This window comes from Pan paniscus, chromosome 3, assembly GCF_029289425.2.
Source record: "Pan paniscus chromosome 3, NHGRI_mPanPan1-v2.0_pri, whole genome shotgun sequence".
Taxonomy (NCBI): Eukaryota; Metazoa; Chordata; class Mammalia; order Primates; family Hominidae; genus Pan; species Pan paniscus.
The window spans coordinates 67002398-67023377 of NC_073252.2; positions in this window are offsets into that span (position 1 = coordinate 67002398).

Consider the following 20980-nt stretch of genomic DNA (forward strand, 5'->3'; position numbering starts at 1 on the left):
TATAAGCTACTACCTACATCCTATTGGAAATATGCTTGGCATTATTGTCTAGACACTGAGATCCAGCATTCATAAAATAAATAAGAAAACATGGATTTAATATTATGGAATAAATAGAAAAATATAATAAAAATCAAACATGAAAATATGGAAAAAATGAATAAGAAAGAAAACATCAAACTGATTTTAGAATGAGTGGCAGGAAAATATACAAATAAAAATGTATAATACAATGACATTAAAAATAATACACTATGCAAAGAAAGCTTTTAAAAGGAGGAGGCTTAAAACAGAGAAGTCTAGTTATTAAGAAGAAAATATCTGTGGGCACGGTGGCTCACGCCTGTAATCCCAACACTTTGGGAGGCCGAGGCGGGCAGATCACGAGATCAGGAGATCGAGACCATCATGGCTATCACGATGAAACCCCGCTTCTCCTTAAAAAAAATACAAAAAATAATTAGCTGGGCATGGTGTTGGGTGCCTGTAGTCCCAGCTACTCAGGAGGCTGAGGCAGGAGAATGGCGTGAACCCAGGAGGCGGAGCTTGAACTGAGCCGAGGTTGTGCCACTGCATTCCAGCCTGGGAGACAGAGCCAGACTCCGTCTCAAAAAAAAAAAAAAATATATATATATATATATATATATGAATTCTATATTTTTCTGCTTATGTATATATGTATATATACATATATACACATATGTACATATATACATATATACACATATACATATATACACATATGTACACATATACATATATACACATATGTACACATATGTATATATATACACATATGTACACATATGTATATATATACACATATGTACACATATGTATATATACACATATGTACACATATGTATATATATACACATATATACACATATGTATATACACACTTATGTACACAGACGTATATACACACTTATGTATATATACGTATATATACCCTTATGTATATCTATGTGATTCTAGTCAAGAACTTATAATAAAAGAAGTTAGAATAAAAGATTTCAGCCAAATGCCTGTGTTTATTACTCTCTGACAAGCTGAAAGGACAAAAAATTATCTTGCTTCAAAATACACTTTGTTTATCAGTATGCCCATCCAGTTCACAGTAGATAGGCTCAGCAGGGCCACTTTAATCCTCTATTTGAATGCCGATTTCTAGAAGTCAGATTTAGAATATATCAGGGATGCTAATTTTCTCTATTTAAATATCACCTTATATTCTGAAGTCCCCTTATGGTTTTGACTCCTGGGAATGGAACAGTCTCTTTACTTTGACTTTGAAAATAGTTCCTGAGATAAACATCTCAAAGCTATACTTTAAAATTCATATTTGAAGACTTATCAGTGATTTTTATCTAATAACATCTTCAAAACATAAATTATCTTTATTTGAAAAAATATGTTTTTCTATGTTTTCTAGATAGGTTAAATAGACTAACACAAAAATATTATAATTGCCTTTCCAACTGTCTTTGCTAATTTTTCATTTGATACACTTTTTACCCCTATAATTCCTCAAAATAACACTTGAAATTAGAAAAAGAAAAAAATTAATTTCCAATGTAATTTATGGCTTATATATTCTATTGCAAAGCTATTTGGATATATTCACCCTATCTAGTCTCAATTAAAAAGCATGAGGTAAACAAATATCCTTTTCTAAAATGTCCTGCAGAGAAGACAAGATGCACTTTTTAAGGTTTCAAGCCAGTCAGGTGAATCAAGAAATCGAGAGGTCTCTTAGATGCTTATCTTCATTTTAGTATTTCCCTTCTCCCAATTTTCCACTTTGTGATATTTCCTTTAAGATGGTATCAGTTGATTTTTGCTAATTAATCAAAAGTTATTGGGGAACAGTATTCAGGTGGCTGAATACAGGTAGCAGCTAATGAAACCTTAATGTGTAATTTTCAGAGGTCCTGTGTGAAATCCTCAATGATATAGGAAAGAAATATAATTCTGAAACCTCTAACAAGGACCAAAGTAAATATACTGGTGTTTGTTATGAGGTGAACTGTGTTTCCCAAAAAGATATGTTGTCATTCTAAGTCCCGTATTTATGAATGTGACCTTATTTGAAAATAGCATCTTTGCATATGTAATCAAGTTAAGATGAAGTCATTCCTGACTAGTATAGCTTATAATCCATTATGAATGATTGCCTTCTCAATAGGACAAAGAGAAGAGACACAAACACACAGACAAGAGTCCCATGTGAAGACAGAGGCAGAGATTGGAGTGATAAGTCTGTAAGTAAAGAGTTTTAGGCAACCACCAGAAACTGGGAGAAAGAAATGAAACAGATTCCTCCTGTGAGCACACGAAAAGAGCTAGCCCTGTCAACATCTTGAGTTTAGACTTCTAGTCTCCAGAAAGGTGAGATAATAAATTATGTTGTTTTAAGCCCTGAAGTTTGTAGTAATTTGTCACAGCAGACCCAGGAAACTAATACAGTATTTTTATTTTGTATCCTCCAAAGGTAATTACTTAATATATACTTCTGCTCCATGGAAGACCCCTAGAAAAACAGTAAAGATACATATTCAAAAAGTTGCTGATCTTTAAGGTCAATAAATGGGAAGAATCCTAACAAAGTAAAAGGTCCTGAAAGAAGCAGGGTGTATATTCCAGTTTACCATCTCATAAACGACAATATAAGCCCATGCCAGTCTAGGACCTCTCTTAGTACTTTTATATGTGAAATCTTGATTAAAATGATTATAAAGGAAAGGTAGTCACACTTAAAACGAAAACAACCATTGAATTTGCACAGTTCAAAAATGAACTGTCGTTGGAAAACAGCAGATGGAAGTTACCTAGGAGTTGAGAACTCCATATTTAGTCTTGGGCTCCTCTAATCAACTAGATATATGCAAATCTGTTTAAGTTTTCTAAGCCTAGGTATCCTCATGTGTAAAATGAAAAGTCAGCCAGGATACACTGGGTGTCTACATGCACATGCCTAAATTGCTGGCAGTAACCAACCTATCTTAGATATATACGCTTCTTCAATTTTCTTTCAAGTCAGAAAAACAGGAAACAGTTTATCTTGACTCGTTTGACACTGAAAAGGCAGCTACTTACAGCTTACTTTGAACAAGGTACAATACAAGGAGAGTTATAGATACTACATTAAGACTTTATTTAACTTAATCAATTACCACGTTATTTCTCTCTCCTTTAAACCCTAATTTTTACTTTTACCTACATATCCTTTTTATTATATTATCTTCTTTTGTTGTTTTATAGGTCCTGTGATATCACTTTTCATTGTTTTCCACTTACTACTAGAGTTATCTTTCACTTTGAAGAGTTATCTTTCATTTTGAAGAGACAAGAGACTTCCAATCTTCTCTTCAGACTATTTTTTCTAAACATCTATTTTGAGTCTCTGTGATGTATAATTTCCTTTTATGCTCTTTATTCTGCTACAGGAACATATGTCTTACTACCCAACATCCTCCAATTTTAAAAACTAACTGACTCAGTGTACACATTATATGACACTCTCTAAGATAGCATAGCTCCTTTAAGAAGAAGAATATCCACTTGAAAGAAGTATTGAATTTTATAGTTTAACATCAAGATCAGGGAGTGGGGGAAAACGAAGCAAAAAACTTACACCGAATACCACATATTGCTTTTTCTTGTATTCATTTCTCTCCAGTTCAAAACCAGAATTAAAACTTAAGTGAACACTGAGATTAGCAGTTTGTCATGATTCTAAATCTAAGTATTACTGTGTGCTCTAAATTACTTTTTGAATATTATTTAGACAAGAAGTTTGCTGATCCTTTTAATCTTTTTTTGTATATGTCACTCTTAAAAGTTTTTCTAAACTTTTTCATTTCTTAGTTCTTCTGGTGGGACAAAGTCTAGTATCTGTAGGGATCTAAGGTAGAAAAGATGCCCTTTCTCGATGCCACTTTGCTCCTTCAGCCTTTACCTACCAGATTGTATAGTCAAACTGTAAGAATCTTAAAAATATATATAAAAGATAAAAAAACTCAGAATGATTTTCCAATTACAGGAACAAAGTTTAAATTTCTAAGTAACTTGAACTTTTCATTGAATATTCTTCTGGAGAGAACTCTCAAGACATGCTTGCATCCTCCGTGTATTTCCAGGGCAAGGTTTCCTTTGCTCTTCATCTTGTTCATTTTCCCTCAAGTTCAAGTTGTCCATTCCATTTCCATTGGCAAACTTCATTGCAATTTATTTGTGAGACACTGAACAGTTTCCTTTCCCTAGAAGAATACTGTTTTCTTGGGAATAGAGATTCTTTTCTAACTCAATTCTATGTCTTGTGATCTTATACATGCCCAGGGTTTCAGCCAAATAATACAGTTTGTTGCAGCTGTGTTTCACTCTTACGGAGGAGATGGCTCCAGCCCTATGAGCAAAGATGAATGAGGCATGCCAGCTTTAAAAATATATACATGTCTACCAGTAAAGCAAGTTCTTTGATATGTCAACCAATAATGTAAGCTCCTCTCCTGTATTAAATAGGATGGTTTTGCCATAAGTAACAGAAGATCTGACTCAAAGTGGCTTAAAGAATATGTATACTCTTATAACACGAAGCCCCAAGGTAGGCAAGTTTCAGATTAAGTTGTTTAAGTGACTTCATGAGGCCATCAAAGATACAGATTCTTTTCATTCTCTTGCAGTGTCATTCTCAATTTAGTTTTATATTCTGTGTGTGAAGCAATTCCAGGCATTATATCTAGCTATAAATGTATCCTGAGAAAGACAGAAACATTCTCTTTGCGCAGCAAAATCTTTTCCAGAAGACGCCTTGTAGCAGACTTCTCTCATGAATTATTGGTTACAAATAGGTCAAATGTCCATTTCTGAACAAAACACAAATGAGGGGAATTTGCTTCACATTGGACCAGTCAGTCCCCCTCTGGGGTGGGTTGAGGGGATCAGCTTCCCCTGAGACACCAGCTGAGCAAACTTGAGGCTTTACTAGAGGGATAAAAGATGAGAGGATTAGATCATAAGTGACCTTAGATAACTGCCTTAAGGATCACTTTTCTTTTACTTTCATTTTTTTTTCTTTTTTATTCTCTCTCTTTCTTAGAAATGATAGTCCTTTCTAAATTTCTAAATTCACCACAAGGATGAGGTACCAGCTTACCTTAAATTTTCAACTTGGTAATTTCTACATTTAGGAGAATGTGTGAAGGAAACCAGGCCCAAAATGATGTCCTCATCATATAAGGAGCCCATCTCTCTGTGTTCACAGGCCTCTCAGAAGTTAAAAGAGATATTAGAAAAATATGTTATTGTATTATTTGAGAATAGATATTTGAGAATCTGAATCAGATAAGTAGTCCTTACTTTAGCCTAATTAAATCAGTTTTTCTCTCATAGCATGAGGGCCCCTGGTTTATTTCAACCTTTCAAGCTAAAATAATATTTACTCAGGGCTTTGTGGGTTTGAAGGTCTCTGTTTCCCCATTCAAGTATGGAAGCCATGCCTTCAATCTCTTTTGATCAATGTCCCAAAGACTGAGCAAGGCATCTGAAAATTCCATTCAGCATATTCATTTCTAGTTTTCCTTCAAGTCTTACTGCCTGGATTCAGAATTGGAAAACTATTCTTGTTTTCAATTTCCTCAATGATTAATACCTAATTTTTTTGCGTCCTCTTTATACCCAAGCTTTATAAACAATTAACGTTCTTACACGGATCCCTAATTATTAGAAGCCTGTCACCTATGTATTATTGGATCCAAGTTCTGAAACTAGACTGTGTCTCTTTTTATCAATTCTGGAGCCCAATAGTAGTGTTGTTTTTCTATAAATGGCATTGTGGAAACAATGAACAGAACCAGTGAGTTTTCCAGGGATTACCTCTTAACTTATCTGCAATTTGAGGAATATGATTCACTTCCCCATCTGCAGAAACTATACTAAGATTCATAAATAGTTCTAGGTAATCTTGGTTATATATTGAATCTGTTGTCTTTAAAATTTTAATTTCTCACTCTAGCATCTCTTCATTTCAATATTTTACTTTTCATTTTAGCTGGTTGTGCTGTGCATCCCAAAATACTTACTGCGTGAATTAATCTGTTAGGGCTGCCATAAAAAATACTAGCATCTGGGTGGCTATAAAACAACAATTTATTTTGTCACAGTTCTAGAAGCTGGAAGTCCAAGATCAAGGTCCCAGCAAGGATGGTTTCTTCTGAGGCCACTCTCCTTAGCATGCAGTTGGACACCTCACTGTGCTCTCACATGGGCCTTCCTTTGTGCATGTGCATTCCTGGTGACACCTTCTTCCTAAAGGGCACCAGTCACAATGGATTAGGGCTCCATTCTAATGACTTCAGTGTACCTTAATTACATATTTAAAGGCCTTATCTCCAAATGTTGTCATATTCCAAGGTACGGGATGTTATGACTTCAACATATGAATTTTAGGGGAACACAATTCAATCCACAATGCTATGTAAAAATCAGTCTTGAATATTCACTTCAAACCTTCTTTTTCCTTAGTTTTAGTGGCACCACTACCTATGTCAAGTTGCTCAGTCTCTGTACTCTTCTCTGAACCCTTGCCACTAACTCTTCTTCACTTCCCTGATCCCAGTCTCTATAATATCCTGTCTGGACTTTTGGCCTTCATGGCTCTGTTCTTTATTGACTAAACCCCATTGTATTAGCTACATCTCTTTCTCATATAATAGAAACTTAACTCTGCCTATGGATATTGACTTGAATTTCTTTCTACCTCGGATTTTCTCCCCAAGTCCTTAAATGTATAGATTATTCTAGTTGATAATCTCTGCTCAGAAGTCCTTATAGCTAAGGGTTTTATCCTGATTATTGTAACCAAAGTGTCTCTCTCACCTTCTATTCTCAAATTTGCCTATTTCCTTCATTAAATACAACACTCTGTGAAAGTACCTTTTTTTATTATTGATTTGCTTATATTTTTCTTTCTTTTTTTTTCTTTTCTTTTTTTTTTTTTTTTTTTTTTTTTTGAGATGGAGTTTTGCTCTTCTTGCTCGGGCTGGAGTGCAATGGCGTGATCGGGGCTCACTGCAAACTCCGCCTCCCTGGAACAAGCTATTCTCCTGCCTCAGCCTTCCGAGTAGCTGGGATTACAGGCGCCTGCCACCACGCCCAGCTAATTTTTTTGTATTTTTAGTAGAGACAGGGTTTCATCATGTTGGCTAGGCTGGTCTCAAACTCCTGACCTCAGGTGATCTGCCTGCCTCAGCTTCCTAAATTACCGGGATAACAGGCGTGAGCCACCGCGCCCGGCACTTATATTTTTTTGAACCCACCTAAGATGTATACTCCTCCAGAGCAAGAATCTTGTCTCTCTTATTCACAATTTGAACAGTGTCTAAAACATAAAAAGAACTCAATGAATACTGATTTAATATATAAATGAGGAACATGACCTCAGGAATGACTCTTATCCATATAATATACTGTAATCTAACCAAATCGCTCATTTCATGAAGGCTGTAGAGAAGAGAATTTCACAGGAGGCCTGCAACTGCTTCCCAGTGCTCCATTTCTAAACCTCCACTTGAAATTTAGAGACGTTAAACTAGTTGTCCCAGGTTAACATATTAGTTGTGGAGGCAAGATTCCTCTCTAGCAAGGCTGGCTCTGGATCCAGCATTTCTAACCACCACTCTCAAGTTCTCTCCATTGGGCGCAGAGAAGAAACATTTCTAGAAATTTTTTCTAAATTCCTTCCGAATCCTAAAAAATAAATAAATAAATAATAAATTATTCTGTGAGATATTTCAAAAATTGTTTTATGCAAACGTTTGGATTAATAAAATGATGATTTTTCTTCAAATTCAAAGCACTAAGACCAAATAAACCACACTAAAATACAAGAATACGTAAGTATAAGAATACAAAGAACAAACTTAGTAAGTAGGTTAGAAGAGTATCAGGAAAAGTTTCAAATGTTTTTCCACACTTATAAAAATTAAACAACAAAAGACACTTTTCAACTACAACAAGCTCATGACCTCTGTATATTGCTTAGCTCTATCTAAATTAGGTTTACAAAACATTAAGGAGCAATAAAGCATCCTTTTTTTCCATTATGAAAACTCAAAGAATAGTAAGATGGTTAATTTTAGCAATTTATGTATTCTGCAATCCTAAAATATGGCTAATGTGGAATCACAGTGTTAGAAGTTGATTTTGATAACAATATGTAATGATTCTGTCAATAACATAAACAAAGATATTAAAATAGTCCCAAATCCACTTAAAACTGAGAAACTGAAGAGCAAGCATTGCTTGATCCTCTTTGGTATAACAGTCAGGAGTTTCATATATTGAAGCTTCTCAGTCAATCTTATTGCAAAGATATTCTTCTTACTTAGTTCACTTTCTCAAAAATCTTTAATCTGAATGATGAACTAGTTTTAAATTATCAGTGTTCTTGAGAACACTTTAGATTATAAAATGCAAAATATTTAAAAACCTTACATAGATCTTTAGGCAGATTTGTATACAATTAATGAAGAATTCTAATAAATGGCCTGGAAAGATATATTTTTTTTTTTTGACACAGTCTCACTCCATCGCCCAGACTGGAGTGCAGTGGTGTGATCTTGGCCCACTTCAGACTCCTCCTCCTGGGCTCAGGTGATCCTCCCACCTCAGCCTCCTGAGTAGCTGGGACTACAGACTCATGCCACAATGCCTGGCTAATATTTTGTATTTTTTGTAGAGATGGTGTTTCATCACGTTGCCCAGGCTGGTCTTGAACTCCTGGGCTCAAGCAATCTGCCCGCCTTGGCCTCCCAAAATGTTAGGGTTACAAGCGTGAATCACTGAGTCCAGCCTAGAAAGATAAATATTTAAAACTACAACTTTGTGTTACTTTTCAAACTCAGGGCTTTGTTTATCAAATGCTATAAATATTTCTAGTACAATTTTGTCTATAACCAATAATTTAAAATCCCAAGACCTATTAATTCAAATATTTACTTATTTTCAAAGTGTAAAATATCTCTTGTTCTTCTCTATTTATATTTTCTGCCAAATTAAATTTGATTTGCCACTTAATTTGTGTTATTTCATATGAACATTGGCTAAACTTATTTATGCAAAACAATTGTGATCTCATCATTCAAGGAAACCATGCATCCTCTTTAATAAATCTCATTACCAAATTATAATTTTATATATACCCTGTTTCAGGATGAAGCAAGAGATGTGGGACTCCACAGAAATAGGCTTTCAAAATTTATTCATCTTGATTTTTCTTTATCTAGAATGTGATGAAAGTCTCTGCATGGTAAGTATGTGTGAAGCAAATGAAAGTAAATATAAATGTGTGTATATATGCACATACACACATCATATATTAGAGAATCTATGACTTGCTAATGTAAATGCAGCTATATTTAAAATACTATAGAGGCTATTGTCTTACCTCTATTAAATATCTTTAAGCAATGATCATGTCCAAATATTGTAAATAGAAATATATTAAGTATTATTTATAGGAAGTAAGAATTTATCTTCAAGATCAAAAAGCCTTTAGAAACATGTTGTTAGAGAGAAATAGGACTATTTTTTTTTTAGCAAAAGTTTGATCACTAATCTAAGAAAATAATAGTCATCACCATTCTGTCCTATCTTAGAACAAACTCATAAATTTATTTTTAAACTTCAGAGATCTAAGTTGGCAATAATATATTTCCACTTCACAGTTTTTAAATTGATTACTTGTATTTCCTACTGTTTATTTTTTAGCAAAAATACTCACAATTAGATCTATAAACTGAGTTTTTAAAAATGTAGACGCATAAGAACCTTATTTCCTGTAACCATACAAAATATAAAAATATACATAATATTTGATTTTTTCTCTTGTAATATTCAATTTATCTCTCAGTAATAAATCGCAAACAGGTGGACCCAGGAAAAGAAAGGACACTTCAGAATTTACAGAGAAATTTTATCTTAAGTCACATAAATACATAAAATCCTAACTAACAAAAGTTATAAGGGAAATTAATCTTGAATCCTTATCATCATCCTCATCATGGCTAAAGTTTAAGTGCTGTTATGGACAGAATACTGTCTTCCCCCAAAATTCATATTCCTAAGCCCCAACTCCGAATATGATAGTAATAATGGAATTAGGATGTGGGGATTTTGGAAGTGACTCAATTTGATAAGGTCAAAAGGGTGGAGCCCTATGATGAAATTAATTATCCTAAAAAGAAAGGAAGAAATATCAGAGCTTCCTCGCTCCATCATATGAGAATATAGCTAGAAGGCACCCAGAATTGTAAGAAACGTCTGTGGTTTCAGCCGTCCAGCCTATGGTATTTTGTATAGCAGCCTGAGCAGACTAAAACAAGTACCTATAATGAATCCACACTTGACATTCCTCATCACTAGCCTAGATAATGCCTCATAGCTAGTCTCTGTGAGGTCAGAGATCCATGTCTTTTTTTTTTCTGATCCCACCCTCCTTCCTGAAATAATATCTGGCACATATGAAGGCTTGAATAAATATAGGCAGAGGAAATAACAAACACAACTAAATAAACTGACGTTCACATAAATTTAAACAAAGCACAATTTTATGAGACCAAGAGATGAATAATGGAAATCTACTGTGTATACAACGCACCTCAGCAAGGTCATGATGAGTGAGTTTTGATAGTGAAAAAAGGAGAAAAGGAATTTTAACAGGAGGAAACATGAAGAAAAGTCATGTAGTTATTGAACACCAAGGATGTGTATAAGAAATATTAACAGGTCATTATTACTGGATTGTAAAGTGCACAAATGAGATATAGTGGTAAAGTGGAAAACTGGAAAAGGATAGGAAAGGTTATTTCAATGCTCCAGTGAGAGATAATGAGTCCCTGAAGTATAATGCTGGGCGATTGTGTGCTAGTAAATGTTTAATAATGGCTCTTTGAAAAAGGAAAGATGTATGGGATGAGGCATTTGTTTTGTGTGTATGTGCATGTGGGTTTGTATAACACGCATATGTGTGTATGTATACCTATATATGTTAGTAAATTTCATAATACCACTTGAGGGTTACTATTTGTCTATTTCTGTGTTTACATAATTTTATAAGTAAAAATTAAAATACATTTACAGTATTTTTTAAGTGCACTCATAAATTCAGTGTATCTACTCAGAAAATCGGCTATCAGTATTTAGCATTCTATCATCAACAATATGTAACAAAGTAAGACTACGCATAATGCTTAATTAGTAATGAATCAGGAGAAATCACTCAAGTAAGTGGTTAATAAGAGTAGTTCCAACATGAATTCTATGACTGATATTTTTCTTTACACTGATGGGTAAAGCAACATGAAACAATAAAGGCCTACATTAGAACTTCAATTGTTTGTCAACGGCATGAGTAAATTATTTGCTAAATTTGGTAGTTTTCAAAGTGAGGTACAATAGTCCCTCAATTTTTGGTGGTGTTCACAATATAATGTGTATAGATATAAAAGACTTTAAGTTGAATCTGCATTAACGTATTCTTCATTATTTTCTTAAGTTTAGACAATCAATCAAACTGTAAATCAGGCTCTGATTTGTAATGTACACCCAGTTTCATGGTGTAAATACTTCAACAATGACCAATTTCAAGCTACCAAGATAATTGCTATTAAACAGATTTGGAAGAGATATGCAGTACTGAATCATTATATAATATTTACAGTATACATAACCACTAGACATGATCTCAAGAACATAGGCAAAAGTAGAATTTAGTGAAAGAATTAGGAAAAATTAATGTTGAATATTTATTGACTTTATAATATAAATTTTAATAGCACATTTTTGCAATTTAATTTTTAATAATGGCTGTGTTTAAGAATCAAATGACAAAATTTCTAAAATGTAACAATTGCTCTTATGAACCAGCATTAGCACAGCAATAATTAGGAGGACAATATCTTTGTTTAAAAATTACTATATTGCAGCTTTCCATTTATGAAAGCTGTAACATTAACCATCTCCGTTGTGAACACATTGTCACTCTTCTAAGATCTTTCTCCAAATCAGTAGAGAGGTATATTTCAAGTAAACGGGAGGTAACTCAGATTATTTTTAAAATACAATAACATAAAATGAAATTTAATATGACTACAGGTTAGACATAATTGTTATACAAAAATATTTGTAAAAAATTGTAAAAATCCTTTCTTCAAAGGATTTATAATTCCTTTAGAAATTAATTGTACTTCACCAGTCTACAAAATAAATGATTATTAATTTGCATAAGCTGAGTTCCAAAAACATTTTGAAAGGTGGATTAAACATTAGATTGAGACAAAATAAACCCTTTTTAGGAGCAGAGATATTAATTTGAAAATGTTATACATAATATAATATAAAAAGGAAAAATCACTTTTATATTAGACATTCAGAATAGCATTACATCTTTATCTTCTCCTGTGGTTTAGAGAACTCAACATGGGTATTACTATATGGTGGGAAATAGAGAATGACTGCAAGAATAGGATCGGAGATAAACTATGACGATATGTTAAAATTTTTAGCAAAAAACAAGGAGCAGACTTTAGTTTCAGACTTGGTCCTTGTCAAATGGGAATGGAAGAATAAGAAGAATTAAATTTTTGTAGTAGATAAACCAACAATTTACATAGATTTTGTTGCTGCTATATCCTATATCTATTATGCGATGTACTTCAAGATGCCACTACTCTGAACGTTTCTTTAAAAATGCGCTAAGTATGCACACACGAACACAAGCAAAGACACACAATTACTTATACAATATACCTGTATTTAAGACAGTGATTATATGTATATCTCATAGCTGTACATTTATAAGAAAATCAGCTCAGCTTAAAAATGCTGGTGAGGGGAGGAATTTTGTTTCATCTACTTTCATCTAAATCCTATTCATGAACCCTGGGCCAAAAATCACATGGCTCACCTAAATTCTCCTATATTCCAAGAAAAGGGAGAATTAGATTAGTGTAAATGTTAAAAAGAATAATTATTGCTATTTGCATTTACTTTCTTTTCTTTAAATACCAGATCTTTTTCTAGCATGTAGAGGATAAATGCTTATGGGATTCACCTTTCTTTTCTTTTCTTTCTTTCTTTTTTTTTTTTTTTTGTTGTTGTTGTTGTTGCAACAGAGTCTTGCTCTGTCACCAGGCTAGAGTGCAGTGGCACAATCTTGGCTCACTGCAACCTCCACCTCCCAGGTCCAAGTAATCCTCCTGCCTCAGCCTCCTGAGTAGCTGGGACTACAGGTGCACACCACCATGCCTAGCTAATTTTTTTGTATTTTTAGTAGAGACAGAGATTCACCATGTTTGCCAGGATAGTCTTGATCTCTTGACCTCATGATCTGCCCACCTCAGCCTCCCAAAGTGCTGGATTACAGGCATGAGCCACAGTGCCCTGCCTCATCTTCCTTTTAATGGACGTTTACCTATTTCTTTTCTGTCATGAAAAAGCAATATAATCACAAACCAACGTAAAAGGTCAATAAAAATTATGAAGTAAAGAAAAATATACATAATAGAATCTGTGAAATTTATGCTCATGGAAAAAGATAGATTAAGTTGTGAACAAATAGAGATAGGGCACTTAAAACATGGCACATAAAATGTGTCCAACAGATTTTTGTTTTTTTGTTGTTGTTGTTGTGTTTTCTTTATTTGTTTTTAATAATTGGATACTGGATCACATTAATGGCGTAAATGCCATGAAAACATCCATGATCATCTACAATTGCAATAGAAACATGTAAATTTGCCTTTATTTTATGTACTTGAAGCCTGGTTATACTGATTTTTTACTATTGGACTCAAGTTAATTGTATGTCTCCCTTTTTGGAAATAAAATTTCCCTCTTCCTGTGGAATCCTTGCAAACAAAAGACATGGATTAATTAAGATGTCATGGTTCTTTAATATTCATTTATGCATTTTAAATTTTAAAAATGCTAAGACTGTATCCTAAAAATAATTGACTCTAGACACTGGGAAAACAGTAAAACATTCTATAATCCATCTAAAATCCTAACTATCAAAACAACAATCACATCCTTAAAATATACTTTAAATAATAAAAGTACACACTAACTTAATAATGCTATCACCTGTGAAACAAAGGGTTTGGATATAATTTTGGTAATGAATAGTTCCTTTGGTTCCGAGCATGTGGGAATATAATATGCTAAAGTTCAGATTGTCAAAGTTAACAATAGAAATGGGAGAAATAGGGGTCTTCATTATGAAGACTCCCATGTATACACTTTAAATAAATTTGTTTGCCTTTCCTTCAAGAAGAAGAAGAAGAGGAAGAAGAAGGAGAAGGAGAAGAGGAGGAAGAAGAAGAGGAAGAGGAAGAGGAAGAACAAGAAGGAGGAGGAGAGGAGAAGAAGAAGGAGAAGAAGAAAGAAGAAGAAGAAATGGGAGACATAGGAATAAAGTGAAATAGGATACAGAGTAACGTTGATTATTATGAGAAGTTAATTCACGTTGATGATATGTAGTCTTGGGTCACAGCATTAAATGACATTTTTGTTGAAGTAGACAAAGAAAGTATCATTGTGGTGCTCTTAAAATAGAAAACAAATATTTTACTCTTCATTGTATTTTGGTATCACTTATGGACTTGGGGGGCAGTAAGGAAGGAAAGATTTTTAAAAAGGGATGCACTTTCTCTTGGGTAAGGAGTCTTTTTGGGAGAACAGTTTCCAATTAAAGCTAAGATTTGAGAAGGGGAACAAATATAGGTATAATTACGAGAAATATGCTTACATTAAATACAAACAAAAGAAATATACCAAAAGGAGAGAACAGGAGAGAACTAAATTAGTGGAAAATTTGACTGGCAAGTGTAACTGATAGTGCCTTAATTGGTTACTGTCCAATTGTGGGTACTCCCCCCTCATACTTCTGATCACATTTACTAAGGCTGTGTGCTCTTCCTCCAACTTCTGTGCTATTTATTTATTTATTTATTTATTTATTTATTTATTTATTTATAATAGTGAGTACCTGCAACATTCTTTGCAAAACTGTCTTCAAGCTGCAGAAACCAACTTGACCACATGTAGACAACCGAAAGTGTCTGAGTTAGGTCTCCTAGGAAAGCTTTTAACAAATGTCTGATTGGTCCAGAAGTACTGAAGTTCCATCCCCTTTGCTTCCATTCCAGTTGGACAAGTTTCTAAAGAATTATTTACCCAGAGCCAGCCCGTGGGTGCAGGCTGAGACTGGGGCTTTGCCTTAAATGTAGTTTTGCTTCAATTCTCTTCCTCCCCTTTTATGCATCTTTTACTTCTTCACTTCTTTCTCCTGGGAGGAACTTCATAACAAGTTATTTACACAGGATCACGGGTCTCATAGTCTGCTTCTGAGGAATATTATTAGGATCAAAAATCAAAAATATTTTGATTGTTGTTGCTTTTTCTCCTAAGCTAAGCACAGATAAGTGAAAAGGAGAAATCTCTTGAATTTAAGTGTCTTAAAAATTGGAAAGGTTTTTAATAAGTTCATAGTTAATTAAGAAGTAAAAATTGTGTCCAAGAAAAGTATTAATAATGAGGAAATGTTTGGAAATTATAAGTTTTTCACCAAATACAAAATTACTAAAAATCTACTGTTTTATTTATGAATTATCTTTAAACTATTTTTTAATATGAAGAAAAAGTAATGAGACAAAACAGTTTTAGAAAGCTCTACTACTTCTCATGTTCTAACATCTTTTCTTCACATGCTTTGAATTTTTATAACAAGAACTGATTCATAGAAATGCCTAAAACACAAATATTCATTAAAGCAGCATATAAGGATTTTAGGCCAAAATAAATTGTAAATGATTGATATACAGTTTAGCAAATACTGTGTTAGGTTACTTCTAAGATGGCTCCCAGTGTCCCCAACCCCATTTATGAGCTGTGTAAGTCCCTGTCTATTGAATAATTTGTTCCTAACCAATAAAATATCTCAAACTTGAGGGGTGTCACTTTTGTGATTAGCTTATAAAGACTGTCACTTTTATTTTACTAACAAATTATCTCCCTCTCTCTGGGTGCCCACTGCCAACAATCAGCAAGAAGCTGAGGCCCTCAGTCCAATAACAGGAAGGAAACCAAATCCTTCCAAAATCAAATGAACTCAGAAGTGAAACCTTTCCTAGTTGAGCTTTCAGATGAAACAGCTATGGCTGACACCTTGATGGCAGACTTGTGAGAGACCCAGAAGAAAATGACCCATTTATGCAGTATCTGGATTTCTGACCCACAGAAACTGTGAGATAATAAATGTGTGTGTTTATAAGTTGATAAATTTGTGGTAATTTGTTTTGAAGCAATCGATAACTAATACACCTAGTATATTTAATACTATGTGGAAGATATAAAGGAAAAATAATAGCCTTTACCTTCAAATTCTTGTATAACTAATGAACAAAACCATTAGAAAAATCCTAGGCAGACTGAATACAAATACTCTAAAATGAAGTTTTTCGTAAAAACATTTTTGGTACTATCGGAAGGAGGGAAAGAGAGAGCATGAAGAACAAGAGGTAGAAAGAGAACATTTAATTTGATACTAGCATTTATTATTCCTTTTTTTATTTTTTAAGTATTAAAGACAGAAAACCACATTGACAAATCAAGTGAAAGGAATGTTACTCCACAGAGCAAGGTTCACTTAGTAGCAGATTCAGGAATTGACAGGATGCATTCAAAAAAAGAGAAGAGTGGTTGAATGGGTGGTGGAAGAAACTAGGATATAAAATGTTATCAGTTCTGAGAAAACTTCAAAAGTCATCATTATCATCATCATCACTATCATCAGCATTATCATCATCATCATTATCATCATTGTCATGATCATGGAATTTACTCTGTTAAAAGCACCAGTTTTATCAAGGTTTTGAAAATGGTGATAGCACAGATTTCCTCTTCCGTAGCTTGTGTTTAATGGATGAGAAAATGTGAAGCACCTGGGCCGGTGGAGTGAGAGGGAGAGTTATCACCACAGAAAATGGATGTTTCAACAGGAAGGAGGAATGGTACACCAAAGATAAACTTGATCAATTGCATAATTTTGCTTCGATCTGCCAGTAAGTACTAAGCAAGAATTTAGCATTACGTTTTCTCCAGATTGGATTTCAGGGTCACATAAATCTTCAGAAGATTTATACATATGGTTCTGAATGGTGCTTTACACCAACTAAGGTTGAAGACCTTAGTGGCTCAGTTTTCTATTAATAAAATCCCTATAAAACTCAAGAACACCATGAAGGAATACTAAAAAAAAAAAAATTAAAAAAAACTGCTTTATAAGGTGTTTCTTGAAAAGCTTTTATTTCTTTGTTTTGAATCATACTGTTTTCCCTAGAAGTTCACTTTGTTTTCTTTTACATTCTACATTCATTTACAAGTGAAGCTTTATTGCCAAGTTCTCAAGTCATAAGTGTGGAAACACCTTTCATAGGACATTTTCCCACATGGATTTCTTTGAAGTTATTGCTGATAAAGACTTGGACAAATACTTGTTCATCTCCTTTTTCATTCATTTATTTATTTTCCTATTTAATATTAATAAATAAATATGTTATGCATGGTTTCATTTCTTCGGAGCATACAAAAAAGGGCCTCCTAAAAATAATTTGGCTGAGGCAAAGAAAGTGCAAATAAGACAATGTATCATAAGAAAGAATACAAAGGAAAAAAGAGATATAATAGAGTTTCATATCTTTTCTGCCTTTGTATAAATTTAATTGAAACCTAATCTCACAAAATCTGCCTGAATGTATTACAGAATTAGTTGCAAGTCTGATTTTTCTTTACCCAAGTTTGTTTCATTTGTAGAATTTAAGAAATCCTCACTGTTACATAAACTCATTCAGATGTTATTTGTTTCTGTGAATTTCTGCCAGGCTCCACTGCAATTTGACCAGGATCTCTGTATTTTGAGAAAATTAGTTTACTGTAGTAGGATATACGCAAATGGACTGAAATAAATAACTGCATTATTTAGCAATAATCCCCAAATGATTAGTCACTGTTTTTCTTTCAATGTTTAGTTCCAATTCCAGTTGTTTTGAGAATCATAGAGTTTTTCTTGATACTAATTCTTTTCCAAATACATAAACCTGCTGAAAGTCTGTCCAATTTTACTTTTTTTAATTTAGAGAATTCTTCTACTCATTCTCTGTCTGCATTTTTCTCTTCTTCCTTCACAGAAAATTCACAAATCAGCTCTATTTTCTCACTTCCCTGGAACCTTCCTTTTCCTTGGTAATTCAAGATTGTTTCTTACTCTGGTTATAAGTTACAAATATTTAGTTTCCAAAATACATAGCTCTAAAAGACTACATTATTGCATTTAAAAAATGTAGAAAAGCCATATCTCCTCCTAACAATGCAAAATCACCATCTTTGGAGATAATATAGAATATTATTGAACTTGTTAAAAATAATAATTGATTAGAAACATATCTCTGCTAAAATCATTTAACAAAGCATGTTATTTTCTTATATTGGTATATATGGTCCTGGTATCTCCCCAACTTTAGCTAAGATCCATATAATAACATTTAGAATGGTTTCTCAAAGAACTCAAATTCCTGAATATACAAGCTAGCTGAGATTTTAAAAGACTGACCATTTGGGAAACATATTCAAATATACCAAATATATTCAAATTATTTTGTTTATAATATTAATTATATTATTAGTATAAATTTTGTATTGCAAAATAGAGTCCTATGCATGTTCAAGTTGGTCTTTTATAATATGACGATTGCTTATAAATGCTTTGTTTATTTTTTATTTTTGCTTTTTAGCTGATTATTACAACACTTCTATCATATAGGGCAAAAGGGAACAATTCATTAATACTGCCTTGAAGATTATGCCCACTTTGCAATTCACATTCTCCCTGCAAGTGCAATCAAAATAAATTACACTACTTAGCTTATAAATTGAATTTTAGGCCAATTTCGTGGATTATATCTCTAGATTTTTATCATTTTTATAATAAAAGCACATTGCACGTAGATGTTATAGTCCATGTTTTTACTTGATAGCAATTAACATTCCCCTAACCCCATGGTGTATTCTAAATACCAGAGCACTTTACTCTAATAACACTTCAATTTAACACAGCTCTTCATGGCCATTGAGGGAAAATGACTAAATTGAATCAGGAACACACAAGCATTCCTGTGAACTAAATTAAACACAAAACACTTGATCTTCAAATTTTGTTTAACAGATGGAAGTAAAGAAAATTAGAAAAACTTAGCACTTTGGTGTTGACTGAACAATGTCATTCATTACAGTGATTAAGTATGAAAAGATGAACACACTATCACATAAATAAATTAGAGTTACTGTTCTTCACTGAACACTAACAAGATTAGCTAGACAAAATATGAAAATAATTCATTATAGCAAAACTTAAAAATAATTAAGAATAATGTAAAATAAATATTTGTGAAATGTAATTGTCACTACTGCTAGGCAAAATTGAATTTCACCATATTAATCCATTCTCACAATGCTATAAAGAACTACCTGAGACTGGGTAATTATGAAGAAAAGAAGTTTAATTGACTCACAGTTCTGTGTAAGAAGCACGGTAGGGGAAGAGCCTCAGGAAACTTACAATCATGGCAGAAGGGCAAAGGGGAAGCAAGCACCTTCTTCACATGGCCAAGCAGGAGAAAGAGGGAGTGAATGGGAACATGCCACACACTTTTAAACCATCAGATCTTGTGAGAACTCACTATCACAAGAACAGCAAGGGGGAAATCTACTCCCAAGATCTAATCACCTCCCACCAGTTCCCTCCCCCAACATTGGAAATTATAATTCAACATGAGATTTGGGTGGGGACAGAGAACCAAGCCATATCATTCACACTGAAAAAAAGTTTTATTTAACCAATGAAAAAATCTAAATATTGGGACTAATTTAAAAGTAAATCTATTCTAATTACTCATTTGATGTTTGTACTTTTATTTCTCTTCTAAGAAATCCTACTGAAGATTTAACCAGTTTATATTGGAACATCTACAATGTGGGAGACTCGGCACTTCCCCCAAAAGCCTACTTTATAACTGAAAAGCAATTTGAAATAATTTCATTAGTGTGTTGATATAAATTCATTTTACTTTAATTTCCAAAAGCTTGAGCTGCTATAAACCGGGGGCTACACAGAATAAATTAAAGATAGTACACATTTGATGCCATGAAGTACACAAAAACGCCTCTGATATATAATTTACTATCTAACCTTTCTTAAATGTATTTTCACTGCAAAATTAATCAGTCAAATATGGTTCTAACTATGGCTATTTCCAGATACCGCACCTTAGGAAGAAAACATTTTCTCTACACAGGAGCATAAAATACTACAAAAATATTTATTAAACATCTCAATTTTATTATGTTTTTATCTGTTCTACTTTCTATGTTGACCTACAGTCTTAACCTACCTAAGGAAAGAATAAGGATTCTAGAGGGTTAAGAATTTAATATAAGCCTTTGAAATGAGGAAACTATAAATGTTTAAAAGAGATGATTCTTTTAAGTATTTGAGCAGAATTTCCTCATGATCTTTACCATGGCATTTGGGTTAAACTTTTTAGTTTTATTGATTCCTTTTTCTTTTCATTTTTTTCCCATTAGTGTTGTGGAGTCTTTTTTCTCTGAAATATTATTTTAACCTGGGAATAAAATCATGCATTAGTCTCTAATCCTCATGAAAATATGTGAAAGTAAGAAAATTTTTAAATCCATGTTAAATAAAACTATATTCATTTTATTAATGTACGCTGAGGCCATCCTTTTAGCTGTATCTCCAGTGATGACAAAAAATAAAAAAAAGAAAAGAAAAGAAAAATGCACTAGGATAAACATCTGTAGATGATTACTCATTTTTTATAATAATAACCACTTCTCAATTTTA